This window comes from Rhinopithecus roxellana, chromosome 19, assembly GCF_007565055.1.
Source record: "Rhinopithecus roxellana isolate Shanxi Qingling chromosome 19, ASM756505v1, whole genome shotgun sequence".
NCBI lineage: Eukaryota > Metazoa > Chordata > Mammalia > Primates > Cercopithecidae > Rhinopithecus > Rhinopithecus roxellana.
The window spans coordinates 17,416,973-17,436,649 of NC_044567.1; the positions used below are offsets into that span (position 1 = coordinate 17,416,973).

Here is a 19,677-nt window from a genome sequence, read left to right on the forward strand (position 1 = left end):
CATGTCTAGAAGAGTGAGCCCCTACTATGTGCCGGGCACTTTCCCCACAGGATCCTCTAGCTGGAATAACCAAGGGTCATGGAGAGAAATACCCAGTTAAAATATCAGAAATAAAAAAAGAGATACCATTAGAGATGCTAAAAAGACCATTAGAGAAACTAAAAAGACCATTAGGTAATAGTATTAGCATTTTTATTTTGAGATTCAACAGCAGCAGTCACTTCCCTCCACCCCTATGTGCATCCCAGGACCACCCTGGGCGGGGAGGGCTGAGGTCAGGGAGCACCCATGGATGCTCTCATGCTGGCCCTAAGCCCCAGGGGTGACAGTGACAAGGAACGGGGTGCACACATGAGTAAGGCAGCCAGGCCTGGCCAGAGAAGCAACAGACGCGTGCACAGACGTGTTTACCTACATACACGTGTGCACACACGTGCGCAAACACATGGCACGCAAGCATGATGATGCCTCAGGCAGTGGAGGATGCTGACTCTGGGCCCTGCTGACCTGGGCAAGGCCCCATTGTGATGCATGCCTTTACCTCAGAATGTCACTGGTGCTTAACACACGTCCGATCTCCGGCCTGCCTCTGTGTCCTACAGCAGCTACACACACACAGTGGTATCTGGAGCAGCTCTGTGGACTCAAAGGTTTTCTCCCTGAGAGGCATAACACAGGCCAGCTGATTCATCAGAATCAGGTGAGTGTGACCTGCTCTCTTCCCTCCATGCTGACTTGGGGACAGTGGCTATGGTGTGGGTGGTGCTGGCCTCTGGGCACCTGCCAAGGAGGGTCATCCCTGAGCACTCACCAGGTGTCTGTTCTACGCTGCCCATGTAGACATTGTCTCTTTCGTCCTCATGGTGGCTCCCAGATGTAACCATTAGAAAGGCGAGACATCTGGGGTCAGAGAGGCGGTAACCAGCCTGGGAATCCCGACATGACCCTGGGTTTTGCTCTTGGCCCTGCCCTGTGCCATGCTGGACTTCAGGCCTGAACCCTGTGGCCCCCCTGCCCTAGATCCGAAATCTGTCCGGGGTTTCTGATCCTGATGGGGCAGAGCCTCGCCCTGGAAGAGCCACTGGGATGGATCCACTGTGGGTGAGGTAGAGGGGAGGGTTCTCAGAACACGTCTGTGGCCTAAGCTGGGTCCTGATGGTCCTTGTGGGACCCACGGGGCACATACGGTGCACATACGGTCCCTTGTCCGGGAGTGGGATGGGGAGCCTTCTGCCTTTGAGTAGCTGTGAAAAATGAAGGAGCCCTGGAGAAGACTGGAGGGAGACTATCTTCCCTTCTGTTCAAAGGGGTCCAGGTTCTGGGGTTCTCCCCAAGTATTTCTTTCTCTGGTCCTCTGGAGCCTCACCCTCCTTTTGTCCCGAGTGTTCCCAGGAGGGACAGTCCATCTAGGTGTTCTCCAGGACCAAGGACCCACTATTCTTCCTCAGTGACCCAGGAAAATGAAGCCCCTCCTGTATGGATAGCTCAGAATGGTGGAATCCACCGTCCCTCCCCGAGAGATGTGGCTTCCATGAGCACAGAGGCTGCTTCGGAGACAGTATATTATTTTCATCCCCCAAACCAAACACCCTCCTGCTCAACTGGTGTTGTTCCTAAAGTGGCTTCACTGGTGACACTGAAGGGCCATGATAGCCCAAGTGATGAGCGGAGTAGAACCGAGCAGTCAGGAGAGATCTTGTTCCCTGTAGGAAACTGGGCATCTCTGTGGCCCTGAGCATCCCAGGAGGTCAATTGTACAGAGACCTCTGGTCCCTGTCCCCAGTCTGCCTCCACATCCCTGGAATAGCCCATCATGGGCCCTTCAGCCTTGGCGGGTGGACACCATTCAATCTGGCGGGGCAGGTGTGTACCCGTTTCATGGCATTTGGGGACAACAGGATTCTCTGTCCAGGTCCCACTGTTCTCAAGTCCTTGGGAAGATTCCCACCCCTGCTTGGGGCTTGAGACTGCAGAGACCCATGCAGGTGTGGGCCACTGGGTAAAAGCTCTGGCCCCTTTTCACCTGAGGGCAGTGGTGGAATGGGGGGTTACGCAGCCAGGCAGCATCTGGGAGCCGGGTGGGAGTGGTTCAGGTGTTCTCCGAAGGTCTCACGTACAGTGTAACATTTAGACGATTTTGTCTCACAGGATGGACATGGCAGAGGATACAGATACTTTGCAGGAGCGAGAGGACATCATTATGAAGTATGAGAAGGTACAAGTCTGTCTGCTCCTTGGAGGAAGGCCTCTTCCAGTGCGCCCTGGTCAAAGGGTCCTGGGCTCCCTAGGAGCACAGGGTGGGGACGAGTGGCCAGTGCCCAAAGGCCCTTTCACCCTTTACCTTGAACCCCTCACCAAGGCTCCCTCTGGGTTGCAGGGACGCCCAACTGGGCTGCCAGCAGACATGGGGCCTGAGCCTGTTGGAATTCCTGCAGCACTGATTGCTTTAGGATTCTGCAGTGAGTCTCTGTGCTCCCCTCAGCCCCTAAAGCACCTATCTCAGCTCAGGGGTTTGCTTTTAGAAAGGACTTTCTGAGGCAGGACATGTCTCGCCAGGTTGGGCCAACCTCATTTTCAGGGTCAGAACTCCTCCCTGGCTCCCCTGCAGGTCCAGCCCAAGGTTGCTGTTAGGCCAGAGGTGCGGGGCCCATCTAGGGAGCAGGTGGGAATGGAGAGGGGGCTAGGTCAGGCCCCTGGACTCTCAGCAGTTCTGCCCCAAGTTAGCACAAGAGGAGCGGGGCAGCCTGAGGGTCTGGCCCTATCCACTTGGAGACAATCCCAGTAAGATCCAAGGGTTGTGGCCACAGGGTGAGGGGACGCCTGGCCCAGCCTCGGGGCTATTGTCCAGCAGGTCTCTGGTCTCTGAGAGCCCACCTGCTCCTGTTCTCCCCCATTTCCCTAGAGTTACAGCCCTCACTGTCCCCAAGGGGAAGGGGGAAAGGCATGGGGACAGTGGGGGCTGTGGCCTTAGGGGAATGGGGGAGAAGATGGGCAGGGCTCCTTTCTGGGTATCTCACAGTGAGGCCAGGGAGGCAGCAGATCTTGAGGTTAATGACCCTGGGTCTGGTGTTGGGAAGGGATCTGGGGCCAGGTAAGAGGAGCCCAGGCTGAAGCCCATCCCTCAGGGATCATAGAATGGAAAGACGGAGGATCCCAGGAAAGGTAGGGTGGGAGGGAGCTGATGAGCCATGCCACTTCTGAAACGCAGTGTGTGTGGCTTGGGTGCAGGGAGAGGCAGGTGGATGCTGGGAGGTCAAACCCTGCAAGGGCCTTGGGAGTGTCGGGTGGGATGGGCCCTCGGTGCATCCTGGGTGCAGCGGGCAGGTCACAGGCCAGACTCCCTGGACTCCGGCAGGTCCACATCACATGGTCACTCCCGGAGGGACTCCTGTCAGGGCCCGGTCACCCCATCCCATCTCAGGGCTGACCTTTCTCAGCTCAATCACAAAGCATTACTTCCAGTCCAGGAGGGGTAGCCCCCATTTTACACCCTGACCGCCCCCCACACCAGGGGCCCCCATTAGCCTCGGCCAGGCTGGCCCTGCACTCCCTGTTTTCCCAGGTCCTGGACCCTCCTGGGAGTCAGCCGCACAGGAAGGCCCTTGTCCTCCCTTCCCTGCGCCTTCTCCTGGGCTGAACCCTGAGCTGTATGGGGACAGAGCCAGTCCTTTCTGGGGGTTGGCTCCCAGACCAGGATGGCTCCAGGCCCTGTGCAGGTCCTCAGCTCTGCCTGAACTGCAATATAGTGAGACGGAACTGCCCTGTCAGTGTCCGGGAGGCAAAGGTAAGAGCCTGATCCCTGGGGGTGCTGGTCCAGGGACAGGGGGACTTGGCAAGTGGTCAGTGAGGCAGAGGAAGCAGCGGACCTGGGAAGTAGCAGGTGGGGGCAACACGCTGTCACTGGGAGGGGCAGCTGTCCCTGCTGGACCTGACCCCAGGTTGCCGTATCTCTGGCAGTTTGATGAAATTCCAAAGTGAGAACCACAGTTGTGGCTTGAGGGTGGCTGCCCACTTGTGTTAGGACCCCACCTAGAGGCTGGGACCTGACCTAAGACTGGTGTGTCTGTGGCCTGAGGATGGCACGTCCCAGGGTCCCAAAGCCCGCCCACTGGCACTCATTTGCTCAAAGGCCCTCAGCCCTTAGGGTCTGCCCTTCCCTGGCTCCCTCCAGCTGGGTCCCACCAGGGCTCCAGAGCCCAAGACCCAGCATCCACAGGCGGCTCTGGGAAGCCTGGCAGCTCCGCTAACTCCAACATTCCTCATTTGACAGCAAATGCGTTGGGAGATGAGATGAAAGAACAAGTGGATGGAAATGCCGGGAGAATGGGAGACATATCAGAACAGCAAAAAAGCAATGTGTGAAGGGACAGGTCCCTGGAGCCACTCTCTACAGAGACAGGGACAGGCACCCATGGCTGTGGCCTGGCACCATCAGCCTCTCAGAGGGCGGGTGGCACACTGTCTTCACCCAGAGGACCACAGGCCTGTTTGTGCAAGTGTCATCTTGCTGAGAGGGAATCTGAATCTAGGGCTAGGGCCACCCCTAGCTCAGGGCTATGGATGCCTCCTGGTGACCCGAAGGAAGGAAAAGGTCCAGATCAGAGTTCAGGACTCTGAGTGTCCATTTGCTCTTCCAATCCTGGGAAGGGAGACCCTGTCCCAGCTTGATTTCACCTCTACCGAGGAATCATGGGTCCAGAACCAAAGATTTCCAGGATCCTCAGGCTTTGGTCCTGGCTGGGGTCGCCCCGTGGCCTGTGACACCAGATCACTTTCTGCCCACAGCTGATTGGTCGAGTGTATAAGGGCATTCCCATGAACGTCCGGGGTCAAGTGTGGTCAGTCCTCCTGAACATCCAGGAAGTCGAGACGAAAACCCCCGAAAATGCAAGGTACACTAAGGCAGAGCACAACAAACAGGCCAGGCTGGGTCAGGACCCAGTTCTCCAACTGCAGGGAATGTCATGCCCAGGCTTGGGGAGTGGGTGCTGTGGTCAGATGCACATCCTAAGCACGGACAGTGACATAGGAACCACAGACCTCCCCAGCTTCAGAAACAAGCCAAAAAGCAGCTTTCTGCAGAAGGAAACCTTTCTTTCCTTCCTTCCTTCCAAAAGTGCTGACCGTGGGCTGACTGCCATTTGGGGCAGGGAGTCTTCCATCTGTTCTGAGACTGTCTACTCCTCTTGGCCCTGCCCTACAGGTCATGAAGGAGAAGGGCAACAGATCATCTGAACACATCCACCAGATTCACCTGGATGTGAGCTGGACACTAAGAAACCACATCTTCTTCAGGGATCGATATGGAACCAAGTAAGCCTATGGGAGCCACAGTGTCCCAGCAGAGATGGAGTGAACCAGAGGGATGGGGACTTCCCCAGAGCAGAATCCAGGGTCACCCATGAGGGATGACAGAGCTCTCAAGGGCTCTCATGGCCCAGGGAACTGCTGGCACCATGGATGGAGCACCTCCCAGGTTCCAAGACCTGGGCCAGGCTGGAACATGTGGGGCCAGAACCCAGGGGAATCCTGCAGAGACAGAAGGCAGCAAAGAAAATCATGCACAATGGTGAAAGGTGCTCTCCCTGACCCACGGGGACCCATGGCAGGACCCACGGGAGGGTGGCAAGATGAAGGCCCCATGAGCCTCCCCAGGCAACACTGACAGCACCAAGTGCTGGGGGAATTCAAGTTCCTGGAAACTCTCATCCAGGTCTGCTGGGAACATGACATGGCACAGCCACTTTGGTAGCCAGTTGTGCTACCAAACTCAATGGACTTGAACCAAGCATCCCCAAAGTGTCACAGATATTGAACCCACTGATTTGAAAACTGACATCCACAGGAAACCTTCATGCCACGTCCACTGCTTGATTCATCATCACTCATACACAGCCTTAGGGAACGACCTTCAACATGGGAATGCAGAGAGGAAGGCTGGTCCTCCTTTCAACAGTAGAAGACTCAGTGAGAAAAGGGAATGAACCAGTGATGCCTGCACGAACATGGGTGAATCCTAGATGCATTTTGCTAAGGGAAAGAAGCCAGACCCAATAAGCTACCACTGTAGGATTCCAAACGTCGGCCATTCTGGAAAAGGCCAAACCATAGGGACTGAGAACCGGTCTGAGTGGCCAGGGGCTGACGGACTGGGGAGAGGCTGGGTGCATAGGGGCCACCCTGGAGACTTGGAGGATGAAGGAGTCACTCCAGGAGAGGCTGGAGCGGTGGCCAGGAGACTCTACACATTGGTTTAGAACCACGGAGGAACTGTACACCCAAAGACTGAACTGGCATGCGTACAAACCAAAAAAAAAAAAAAAATCAGAGGGAAAATGATCAGTCAACTTACTGTACGATTGGACTATTAGCATTTCACAGATGTGGATTTTACTGAAACATTTCTTAAATAGTCAAAGGCCTTGAAGAGCTCACCGCTTATCTGGTGAATCACCTGAACCTAAAATTGGATTTGTTGTTAGGCTTTGTAGACAAAGTGAAACTAACATCTGCACAAAAGAAACAAAAGCCCCCTTTATCTGTTTTTTAGGCAGCGGGAACTATTCTACATCCTCCTGGCATATTCAGAGTATAACCCGGTGAGTATTCCCAGCAGTGACCATATTCCCATATTCACGGCTATACTCCCAGACCATATTTCCATATTCCTGGGTGTGGATGTCTGGTGGGGGTGTCATTGCTTCTTTCAAAGTTAGTATTTGTGACCCACCAGGATATAGGAGGTAGGACTCCAGCTCACCACTGGCATAAACCTCCAAGCAAGGGGGTGGTCTCAAGGGGTCACACTGAGACACAAAGGAGTCGGGCATGGACTCCTGGTGTCACCTGGGCCTGACCACCACTTCTTGGAACAAGAAATGATGCCCTCCTCCTGGGACTGCCCCAAAGCCCAGGAGCTTGGCAGTATCACACGCAGGACAGTGCTATCAGGAGACATTTTGGACAAGGTGCTGAAAGGCCTGATGGACATAGCTCTTGTCATAAAATGAATTTGCATCCTGAGGAAGCCTCTTCTTCAGAGGAAGCCTCCCCAGTCACCTCTGCCCTCTCTGATGACATGAGTCCTCCCAGATGACCTCAGTCCTCCCAGGTGACTTCAGCCCTCCCAGGTGATGTCCTTCCACAGTGACTGGCTCTTGCGGGCGGTGGGCTACTGCAGGGACCTGAGCCATGTCGCTGCCTTGTTCCTCCTTTATCTGCCTGAGGAGGATGCATTCTGGACACTGGTGCAGCTGCTGGCCAGTGAGAGGCACTCCCTGCAGGGTAGGTGGACAGCTGCCCCCGGGGCATCACGCAGTCAGACCCGGAAATGGCCACCCTGGCCAGGTGATCTCGGCTTTCAGTGAAGACACCTTCCTTGTGTCACCAGCTTGTTGGGAGCCTTTAGGATGTCTCTGCTGAGGGTCCCTCAGGAGCCCAGGGCTGACCTCCAGAGCCCAAGTCAGACACCTTTCATTCTCATCAGCAAAAGGCATCTCATCCTCCCTGTGGCTGCCCTCTGTGTCCTGGAGCCACGCCCTCTGGCTCTGATTCTGTGCAGCTGACTCTCCCCTCCCAGAGAGTCCTCCTGCCCTTCAGCTGCCCGGGCTCCAGCTTCCCTTGGCACCCACAAATGGGCCAACCAAGCCCAGATGGCAGCATCTCCCCATCCCATGTCCCCTGGCCCGACGCCACTTCCAGGAGATGACCACGAAGCCCAGCACCCACCCTGTTCTAGCCGCCCTCTGTCGTGGCCTCAAAGTCAGGCTTGCCCTATGGGCACCCTAGCCCAGGAGGCCTCCAGGAGCACCTGCAGCCAGGCTCCAGGGGATGTTCCCACCTCTTCTCTCCAGGGCCAAGGCCGCATGGTAGGGTCACCAGATGGGAGGGTGAGAGGCCTCGGGGTTTGGGGGGCTCTGCGGCTGCCCATCTCTTCCAGCTGATGGCTCCACATCTTGGGAGAAGGCTCTGATTTCATGATGGGCTGGGAGCTTCTCAGGATTCCACAGCCCAAATGGTGGGACAGTCCAGGGGCTCCAAGACCATCAGGAGCATGTGGTACCCACATCACAAGCCAAGACCATGTGGCATCTGGTGAGTTTATGGTCCCCTCGGCTCTTCCCCAGAGGCCCTGCATCCCGTGGGGCTGGAGGAACGGAGGCTGGAGCCCCTCATGGGGCTGGTGACTGCCTGAGTCCCAGCCAGGATGTGACTTGGGACATCGGGTTCTCCATGGGCTAGGAGTTGGTTTGCTTTCCAGCCCTGGAGGAGACAGAGGCACAGGGATAGGGGCCCAGCTCCCGCAGAGCAGGGCTAAGGGCATTGTGTCCACTGTGAGTGCCAGAAGGTGAAGATGTTGGGGGGAGCCCGGGACACCACCCAGTGTTCTGCACTTGGGGAAGGATCTTCAGAGGCCCCTGGAAGATGGAGGCTTTTAGGACAGCCCAGGGGGCCCTGAGCACCTCTGTTCCTCCCATCAGGACAAGGAAGGTCTGTGCGCACAGTGTTCCTCATTCAGCTGACTTCTCTGGATGCTGAATACTGGAGTAAGGAGGCACAGGGAGACCCTGGCTCAGGGACCCTCCTTGCCCTGCAGTGCCCTGCTTCCCCAGCCCGGGGGTTCGGCTCACCTCCAGCACACAGGAGGCTCAGGCGGATCCCCACAGGACACACAAGCAAGACCCTCTGCCCAAGAGGGGTCATCCCAGGGCAGAGGCCAGGGCTCAAGCCCAGCCTCATGGACAGACCGGGCCCAACTTGGGAGGGCTCAGGGGAGCCTCAAGCCCTGGGGAAGCCCCTCTCTCCACTGAAATGAGTGCCCCACATAAGGAGCTGCAAGACCTTGTTTGACCTAGCCTCCTGGAGGGGTCGGGTGACCCTCATGGGGAAGGTCACTGACTCTGGTCACTGTGCCCCAATGCGCAGCTTGAGCCACCAGCCCTGGCCTGGAAGAGCCAGGTCCTCCTGTGTCTACTTTCCCCACAGATCTTTCTCGGGCTCATCCTGCGCCTGTGGGACGTGTATTTGCTGGAAGGGGAACAGAGGTTGATGCCGATAACAAGCACTGCCTTTAAGGTTCAGAGGAGTAAGTCCACATGTGCCCAATGGGGTCTAGGGAGCACTGGGGTCAAACTCCAACTAGCCCAAGGGCAACTTCCTCACACTGTCCTCATGATCCTCTGTTCTGGCCCAGAGGGAGGTCTGGCCAGGTGGGCTGGGCGGGGCACAGTGACACCGAGCCCATCCCTCACACAACCCAGATGAAAGTCAGGAGTGTGGTGAGCACTTCCCTACCCAGGCCACCCCCGCAACCACAGCCTCCTGTGCACATCTGGACCCCTGGGGTGGTCACAAAAGGATCTGGCACTGCCTAGTGGGAGACTGAAGTGGCCATGGGGTGTGGGCTCTGACCCTTCCCAGGGGACTCTCCTGGCCTTATGCCCACCTTGTCTCTAGAACGCCACAAGAAGACGTCCAGGTCTGGCCTGTGGGCACGTTTTCGAGACCAGTTCTTCCATACCTGGGCCCTGGATGATGTCACTGTTCTTAATCATCTTTGGGCCTCTATGAAGAAACTAACAAGGAAGGATGGGGACCTGCTACCCCCAGGTGGGCTCCAGTACCAGGTCCCCTCCTGAGTCACCCTCTGGGGCAGTCAATACTGGGGGAGTGCCCAGGACCCCCAACCCTACTACCTGGGCCTTCCTCTTCACCTTTTCTTCCTCCTCTTCCTCCTGGACTCTAAGAAAGTACAGGAGGCCCACCAGTCCTCAGGGCAGGCACTCAGTGCGTATGTACTGGACATGCTGTGCACGCAGGACGGGGATGTGGGCAAGACCCTCCAACAAGCCCCTTCCCACTTTCCACGGTGGCCCGCTCTCCCCCTCACAGGGCCCTCAAGGGCACTAGAGGAGCCAGACCCATTCCTGAGAGCCTCTGCCCCTCCCTGCAAGAGCTGACAGCCTCAGAGAGCAGCAGAGGCCCCTTACTCCTGCAGACCCCTCCACGGGTGCCAGGACAATAAGCCTTGAGCCAGGGAGACAAGGGAATCAGTGTCTCTGACCCCCAGAGCATTCAGAGAGAGGGCACAGGTGGGACCCTGGGCCCAGAGCCAGAGCCAAGAGTTCAACCAGGTGTGGGAATGGTCAGCCCAGGATGAGGCAGCCCAGGAGGGCAGAGGGTGACCCACGTCCAGGCCCAGTCACCCACTGAGGAGACAGGTCCCCACATAAGGTGGCAAGGGGGCTGGTGACAGCCAAGGCCCCTCTCACCTGAGTTCTGACTGGGGGCCATATCCCAGGCCCAACAGCCCTGGGACAAGGTTGTGTAGCAGGAAGCCCCCAACCAGGCTGAACCCTGGGGGCAGTCCCAGGAGCCATCTGCCATGCCCTGACAGCTTTCCCACACCAAGCGGCACACTCCCCTTCCTCTGGGATCAGCAGACTACAGGCGTGTCCTCAGTGTCAGACCATGGGGGCCACACAGACCCTGAGGACTCCAGAGACCCAGGTAGGTGGGGCTTGCCTGGAAAGGCCTGCATGGGCTCACTGGAGACACTGACCGTGTCTGTTTTCCTTTCAACCAAACCCGAGCAAGGGTCCTCGGCACCCAGGTCTGTGCTGGCTTCACGTGGCAGGAAGACCCTCTGCAAGGGGGACAGGCAGGCCCTTCCCGGCCCACCAGCCCGGTTCCAGCAGCCCATTTGGTCAGCTTCCCTACCTCGTCCCACACCATCTCCTAGTGGGGCTGTCCATGAGGCCAAGGCCCAGGAAAACGAGGGGGCTTCTGGGGAGCCCAGGGCAGCAGACCACTCTCTGGGGGCACCCAGGAGTCAGGACATGCCCAGCCTGGCCCTGGCTCAGGGAGGACTTCGGCGTTCCTGGAGATTCCTGGAGTGGAACTTGATGCCCCAGCTCCCGACGGACCTGGATGTGGGGGACCCTTGGTTCCCCCATGAGGATTTCAAACAGAGCTGCTGGGTCCATGTCCCTTCTGAATATGTCCTGGGCAGCCACGGGACCATGGGACAGGCCTAGCCCAGGAAGCCCGGGGGACCCTGACACTGGGCCCAGCCCAGGCCCATCAGGACTAAGAGGGAGGTCGGGAGATAACCCCACTGCAACATGGGCACCTGCATCTGGCCCCCTCGGTGACCAGTGACTGGCACGTCTGGAAGGAGCCAGGGTGGCACCCTGCCAGCTGCCCTGCAGCCCTAGACACCTTGGAAAATCCCATTCAATGGGGAGGCCGGTCCCATCAAGGCCACAAGAGACAGAGAGGTGAGCATGGCAGCCCCAGCCAACCAGCAGCACGCCCTGGGACCTCTGTCCCAACCTTTGGGCCTGTGTCCCCCTCCCAGGGCACAGTTCCCAAGCCAAGAGGGGCCTGGCCTAGACCCCAGCCCTGGGAAGAGAAGGGCACCAGGGGTGTGGTGGGCTCCCAGCTGCAGTCAGTATGGCCATGCAGGGGACCCTGGCGCTGCAGAGCTCTGCCACTGTCACAATTCACCTCACAGAAGCTGGGCAAATCCTTGCAGCCACTGCAGGCGCCACCACCAGGTGCCTTCCAGCTGCCAGTGCAGGCTTTCCAGCTGCCAGTGCAGGCTTTCCTGACAGGAGGGCACCCTGCAGCCCTGGCCTCAGCAGCTCAGACTCTGAAGGTATCTGTTATTCATGTTCCCAGTACTCCCACCAAAGAGAATTACTATGGAGGATGACGTTGGTCCTGAGTTGAGCAAAACAGTATGCCCTGTGGATGGAGCCAGCTTCTTTCCAAGCCACCACACTTGCTGGATGGGCCCACAGAGCAGGTGGCCTTGAGACCGGCATGGGGATGGAAGAGGCTCAGCATCCTGCACATGCCCTTACCAAGGCTCACCAGGCTGACACCACTGCTCAGCACCACATTTGTGGATGAGAGACTTACACCTAGTCCCTGGGATGGCACAATTTCCCAGGAGGATCTGCTGGCCACCTGCTGGCAGGCTGACCACACCGCAGAGGGGTTGAGATTGGCTTTCACTGCACTGAGCCACAATGTGGACATGGACTCGTGGGCTCTGCAGTGCACACAGCACTGCCTCCGAGCAGGACCCCCCATTCACAGCTAGGGACAAGCAGCAGTGCTCCCACCTCAGGGCCTTGGCTCTGCCACCTGTACTTTGAATGTTCTCAGTTCCCTCCAGGCTTCTAGCAGCATCTGGGCCAGGGCTCATGGCTGGATAAGCACCCGAAGTCCCAAACAAGTTTCCCATCCTCGTTTTATTTTTTGTTAAACTTATGAAAATGTATTAAGATATGACTTACATCCCCGGTAAGTGCATAGCTCAAAAGACATTCAGAGATGGAACACACCAGCCCCCAGATCACAAAGCCAACCATGCCCAGCCCCTCCCAGCACCCCCAGCCCCAAAACCAGTGTTCTGACCTCTGACAACACCATGAGCCTGCCTTTGTACTTTACACTCATGGAAGGATAACCACCTTCATTTGTAAAATAAATGTTACTGTTGAAATGATTTTACACATACACCTTCCATCCAGCTGCCCTCAATAAGGACGTTTTGCAGTACCATGGCACATAAGAAATTTAGGCTGGGTGTGGTGGCTCATGCCTGTAATCCCAGCAATTTGAGAGTTCGCGGCGGGAGGTTCAGGTTCATTTGAGCCCAGGAGTTTGAGATCAGCCTGGGAAACATAAGTAGACCCTTTCTCTACAGAAAAGTAAAAGAAATTAGCCAGGCATGGTGGCGTGTGCCTATAGTCCCTCCTATTCAGGAGGCTGAGGTGGGAAGATTGCTTGAGCAATTGAGTTCCAGGAAGCAGTGAGCACTGCACTCCAGCCTAAGTGACAGAGTGAGACTTTGTCTCTTATAAAAACAAAATAAGAAATTTAACATTGGTGCAATCCTATTAACTAAAAGGTAATGTGAACTATTATCTAAGGTTATTAATGCAGTAATTATATGAATAGGGTGAAATTTATTCAAACTTCACCCGTTTTTGCCTAGCTTCTCATACCTGTCCAGGGATCCCACCTCTGACTCACCCTCTGCCTTTAGTTCGTGTCCCCTTAGCTTCTTCCAGGTGGTCCAGCCAAACACACACCTGGGCTGAATGGTAGAGCTGATTGCTCCTGGGCTCCAAACCTCTACAGCATGTTACCATGTTGAGTACTGTAGGCAATGGTAACATAATGGTGGCTATCTGTGTATCTAAACACAGAAAAGGATCATAAATATACAGTGTAAACAATAAAAAATGGTACACCTGTCCAGGTATGGTGGTTCATGTCTATAATCCCAGCACTCTGGGAAGCCATGGTGGGAGGATCACTTGGGCCCAGGAGTTCAAGACTAGTCTGGGCAACATAACATAATATTTAAGAAGGCCCCATCTCTTCTTAAATATCAATGTTTAGAGATGGTACACCTATATAGGGTGGATCCATTATAACCTTATGGGAACCACCATCCTATATGCATTCTGGTATGGACTGAAATGTCGTTATCTGACATTGCGTAAGTAATCTAGAGATAATTTTAAGCATACAAGAAGATGTACTTAGGTTATATGCAAATACTGCACCAGTTTATATCAGGCCTTTGGTATCTGTGGGAGATGGGAAAACTGATTCCCCACATACATTGAGGGGCAACTGTAAACATTTCAGGCCCCATAGAATGCTCAATTCCCTGCACCCCCATCCCGAGGGAAATTCTATTACTGGAGATTAGTTTGCCTGATGATAACTTCATGTAAATGGAATCACACATTATCTCTTCTTGTAGACCTATTCTTATAGGTCTAACTTCTGTCACTCACACATGAGCTGTGTGAGATTCATTCATGTTGTAGCCACAATTTATTCATTTTCTTTGCTGTGTAGTATTCTAGTCTTGAATGTCCCATGATTTTTTATTCATTCTTCTGTGATGGGTATTTGGGAAGTTTCTAGTGTGAGGCTATTACAAATTGTGCTGCTATGAGGGTTGTTTTGTATTTTAGTGAAGGTATAGACACATCTGTGTAAGGTACACATGCAGGAAGGAAATTGCTAGCTCATGGGAGGCAAATGTTTAGCTTTGGTGAATATTACCAATCATTCTAAAATGTTTGTTCCACTTCACCTGTTCATCCGTGAGCTGGAGCGTTCCATCCACAGCTTGGGCTGTCTCAGAAGGACCTGGGTTCAGTCCCATTCAGCCACTTAGTAGCTGTGTCCCTTTGGGCAAACCATGTAACTTCTCTGAGCCTCAGGGTCCTCATCTGTAAACTGGGCTGCTGGTGGTCCTTACCTCGCAGGGCCACTGGGAGGACTAAGTGAGATGAAAGCTGACTCCCTGAGAGACACCACTTCTCCTTCCCTCAGACTCAACAGGAAGATACCTTCACTGCCCAATGCGAAGGCCATGGGGAGGACGCAAGGCCCCAGGGCTTCCCTGTCCCAGTAGCATAAGCCCTGGATTTTTGTTTCCAGAAACAATCACCCCTGGGGTCAGGATGACTCTCAAGTCCCCGTAGCCTGTGCTCCCACTCCACGAAGGCAGGCTTCTGCAGTGGGGAAGGGGCTGCACTGTGCCAGCCTCACCCTGGCCACTGTCTGCCCTCGTGACTCAGAGCACAGCAAGGTCCCCAAGCAGAGCAGTGCAGGGTCTGGCCCCAGCCCTGGTCTCTAGACATCCCGGTCAGCCCCACCTGCCCCAACCCTGCCCCCTCCATCCCTCAGCCTCTGCGTGCCACCTTCACAGCTCAGGACATTTTAGCTCCTTACATGACACCATCATCTGTCTCCTTAAGCGGAGTGCAGCACAAGGGCAGCGAACTCAGTCAGTCTATAGATGTGTCTCTGGTGTCTGGAAGATGAGAAGTTCAATACATACTTGCTTAGTGTCTGCGTGCATTTCATTAAGCAGAAGATAGCTTTGGAAATAAAAGAGACCCTCCCAAGGTGACAGTGCGTAGCTGGCATTTTCCAGGTATTCTCGGCATGCCAGGCACTGGGCTGGACCATGGATATGGGAGCTCTGAGCCCGTGGAGTGCCAGGTTACAGGCATGAGTCACCGTGCCTGGTTGGAAGTACTGTTTATTTCTTTATTAAAATTTGTACTTTCTGAGTTTATGTAATTGACAGGTGTTGCCTTTGTGATCAGAAACAGTAAAGGTATAGAAAAAAATGTGTAGAAAAAAGCAGTAAAACCAATCACATCTGTAATAAAATCCTTGCTTTTAAATAAAATGTGCAGAGAAAAAAGATGGAAAAGAAATGCAGTGGGTCGGGCATGGTGGCTCACGCCTGTAATCCCAGCACTTTGGGAGGCCATAGCAGGAGGATCACTCGAGGTCAGGAGTATTAGACCAACATGGCCAACGTGGTGAAACCCCGTCTCTAATGAAAAAAAAATTAGCAGGGCATGTTGGTGGGCACCTATAATCCCAACTACTCTGGAGGCTAAGGCAGGAGAATTGCTTGAACTTGGGAGGTGGAGGTTGCAGTGAGCCAAGACTGCACCACTGCATTCTAGCCTGGGCAACAGAGCGAGACTCCGTCTCAAAAGACAAAAACAAAAAAACCCTTAATAGTTGTGGTCTCTGAGGGCTGGGGATATCAGGAAACTTTGCTTTTCTGTCTAATTTTGTATATGCTCATCTTCAGATTTGAATGTATTCTATTAAATTCCCTTAGCAGCCTCCTCATTAGTCTCTCTGCCCCCATTCCTGCCTTTGCCTGCCATGCAAAGGCTTCCCTGGCATTGTGCTAGACAAAGCAGGTTGCTCCTAGAAAAAGTCTCCGTTCTCTATGCCTAGTTAACTTCCACTTACCCATCAGTACTATACTCATGGTCTCCCCAACTACTTTATGGAAGACTTCTGTAGTGGATGCTGTGACCTGCCACCCAGACGTCCACTTCAGGACCAGGGCCCTCATTTTCTGGCTGCTAGGAGACTTGGAGGTGGATGCTGGCAGATGAGTCTTACTCTGGGAAATGCCCTGGCTGAACGGAGCTGCCTGGGGACAGTCTACATCCATGGCCTAGTTCATTGGAGCAGGGAGATGGGGTGGGCAATAAAAGCCCATACCGCTTGCCTCCATTCACTGCAACTTTGAAGGGTCATCTACCCTCCAGAGCTCCCTGCGGGAGTGGTTAAGACCTCTGTTGCAACTGAAGTGCAGTCACTCTGTCTGGCCAGGCTCGCCAGCTTCACCCTCTCACAGGTGCTGGTCCTGAGGGCACTTCCCAACGAACTTCCTTAACCAGTGACACCTTCTTGACCTCCCAGGCTAGGCTAGATTCCTTAATTATATGCTCTTCCAGGGCACATATCTCCTGTGTAAGTTTTACATCCATTTGTAGTATCTGGCTAATGTCTGCCTGTCCCATCAACTGTAATAGCCACAGAGTGGGAGCTCTATCTGATTTTATTCACCGTTGCATTATGCCATGCTGGCATGCAGTTTAAAAATATTTGTAGAGTGAACAAACAATTTTATTAACCATCTAATATAATCCCTTAGGAGGCCATCAGCTTTACTTAGGGCTGCAGAATGTCTCATTCATTCATTCAATAAATATTTACAAGGAGAAGCTGGATTCCTACCTCTCAACACCAAAATAATTCCAGATGGTTCAAAGATGGTTATATGTAAGAAAATGAAACCAATAACTTTCTAGAATAAAGATGAGTAAGTTTTAGAAAAAAAAAATTGGTGGCTGGGTATGGTGGCTCATGCCTATAGTCCCAACACTTTGGGAGGCTGAGACAGGCAGATCATGAGGTCAAGAGTTCGAGACCAGCCTGGCCAACATGGTGAAACTCTGTCTCTATTAAGAATACAAAAATTAGCCAGGCATGGTTGTGCAAGTCTATAATCCCAGCTACTCAGGAGGCTGAGGCAGGAGAATCGCTTGAACCAGGGAGGCAGAGGTTGTAGTGAGCCGAGATTCTGCCACTGCACTCCAGCCTGGGCGACAGAGCAAGACTTCATCTCAAAAAAAAAAAAAATTTTTTTGGAATATTAAAGGCCTTCATAAGTATGACCACGTAAAATTCTAAACCTTTATAAAGCAAAAATAAACATTAATAAGCTGGGCCAGGCACAGTGGGTCACGCTTGTAATCCCAGCACTTTGGGAGGCTGAGGCGAGCAGATCACCTGAGGTCAGGAGTTCGAGACCAGCCTGACCAACATGGAAAAACCTTGTCTTTACTAAAAATGCAAAATTAGCTGGATGTGATGACACATATCTGTAATTCCAGCTACTTGGGAGGCTGAGGCAGGAGAATCGCTTGAACCCGGGAGGCGGAGGTTGCGGTGAGCCAAGATCGTGCCATTGCACTCTAGCTTGAGCAACAAGAGTGAAACTCCATCTCAAAAAGAAAAAAAAAAAGAAAGATTAATAAGCTGGCCAGGTATAGTGACTCATGCCTATAATGCTGGAACTTTGGGAGACCGAGGCAGGAGGATTGCTTGAGGGACCAGACAGGACAACAAAGTGACACAAACACAAAAATTAGCAGGTCATGGTGGTACATACCTGTAGTCCTAGCTACTCGGGATGCTAAGGCAGGGGGATAACTTGAAGCCAGGAGTTCAAGGCTGCAGTGAATCATGGTTACACTTGTAAATAGCCACTGCACTTCAGCCTGGGCAACGTAGAGCCCGACTATATTTATATTTGAAAAAATAAGACAAGTAAAGAAAAAGCAGCCAATAAGGAATATTTCCAGCTAGGCACAATAGCTCATGCCTGTAATCTCAGCACTTTAGGAGGCTGAAGTAAGAGGATCGCTTGAGCCTAGGAGTTTGAGAACAGCTTAGGCAACATAGCAAGACCCCAGTTCTACAAAAAATGCAAAAATTAGCCAAGTGTGACCGTGTGTGCTTGTAGTCCCAGCTATTCAGGAGGCAGAAGAGGGAGAATCGCTTCAGCCTGGAGGTCCAGGCTGCAGTGAGCTGTGGTCCTGCCACTGAACTCCAGCCTAGGTGACAGAGCAAGACCCTGTCTCTAGAAAAAGAAAGTAAAATAAAAAATTTACATGAAGAGTGTTTGCAATACCTGCATATGACATCTGATATACCAAGAACCCTTGCAAATCAAAAGGTTAAAAAGCCTACGGAAAAATGGGCAAAGAATGTGAAAAACTATTGGAAACCTTTTTTCTATTCTATGAAATGCAAATTAAAACAATAATACAATATCACTTTTTCTATAAAGTTGACTGAGTTGAATGATTAACAATACCCAGTCTTGGCACGAGTGTAGATAAACAAGAAATTTAATTCACACTTGTTGGCAAAAGTTGTCCTGAACTCTTTGGAGAGCATTTTGGCAATATGTATGAAATTAAAGCATTCACTGCTTTTGACAAAACAACCCTACTTCTAGGAATTCATTTGTATAAGGTCATGTTTTTGTACAGTCTGTACAACGTAGAGCATTGCCACTTTTATAATTGCAAAAAAGATGCCTCGGTGACATAGTGAGACTCTGTCTCTACAAAAAAAAAAAAAAAAAAAAAAATTGCCAGGCATGGTGGTGCTCACCTGTGATCCCAGCTATTCAGGAGGCTGAGGAAGAAGGATCACTTGGGCCCAGGAGGTTGAGGTGGCAATGAACTGTCATCATACCACTGCACTCTAGCCTGGGCGACAGAGGGAGATTCTGTCTCAAAAAAAAAAAAAAAAAAAAAGCGAAGAAAGAAAAGAAAAAAGAAAGGGTGGCCAGGTGCAATGGCTCATACCTGTAATCCCAGCACTTGGGGAGGCCAAGGCAGCTAAAGTGGATCAGCTGAGGTTAAGAGTTTGAGACCAGCCTGACCAACATGGTGAAACCCTGTCTCTATTTAAAAAAGAAAAATACACACAGACAAAAATAGCTAGGCGTGGTGGAGGGCACCTGTAATCCCAGCTACTCGGGAAGCTTAGGTGAGAGGGTCACTTGAACTTGGGAGGTGGAGTTTACAGTGAGCTGAGATCGTGCCATGGCACACCAGCCTGGGCAACAGAGCAAGACTCCCATCTCAAAAAAAAAAAAAAAAGAAAAGAAAAGAAAGAAAGAAAAAAGGGATGGAAGGTTCATTAGTGCAGATTGTTTAAATACATCATGATTAATCCATACAATCAAACTTTAAAGATCTATCTTAAAGAACAAGGCACCTCTCTGTGTGCTGAAATGTACTGCACGTACAATTGTACTGAAATATAAGCATAAGCAAGCATGTATTCTCTATGTATGTGGAAAGAGACCGTAATGCATTAAGAGGAAAAATCATGTGGTAAAGGAGGTATTTCCCATTTTGGAGGCAGGGAGGAAAATCTGGCGTGCATGTGTGTGAGAGAGAGTGCATTAGAATATGCGCAGAAAACACATATGTGAATGCATAGCGCAAATGCTTACTAATGGAGAGCAGGGGTGCTGGCCAGCTTCTACTCTGTCCTGTGTTTCCATTGTGTTCGATTTACTGATAATGAGTTCACATGACTTTTGTAATCTAGAGAAGGCACAGCATGTGTGAAGGTCTGAAGCAATAGGATGCATTTGGGGAAATACTAAAATTGGCCCAAAAAGGATGGCAGGAAGAGATGAGAGTGGAGAGGAAGGCGTCAGGCAGATGGCCCAGGGTAGCCCACGCTCTGCCGAGGAGTGTGGGGTTCATCCCGGTGCAGCAGGTTTTC

The 19,677-nt window shown here is 52.7% G+C and overlaps 1 pseudogene; it reads left to right on the forward strand.

Moving 5' to 3' along the window:
• The first annotated feature begins 3,576 nt into the window (after window positions 1–3,576).
• Window positions 3,577–12,511, forward strand: LOC104672487 (annotated as a pseudogene).
• Window positions 12,512–19,677: the final 7,166 nt, after the last annotated feature.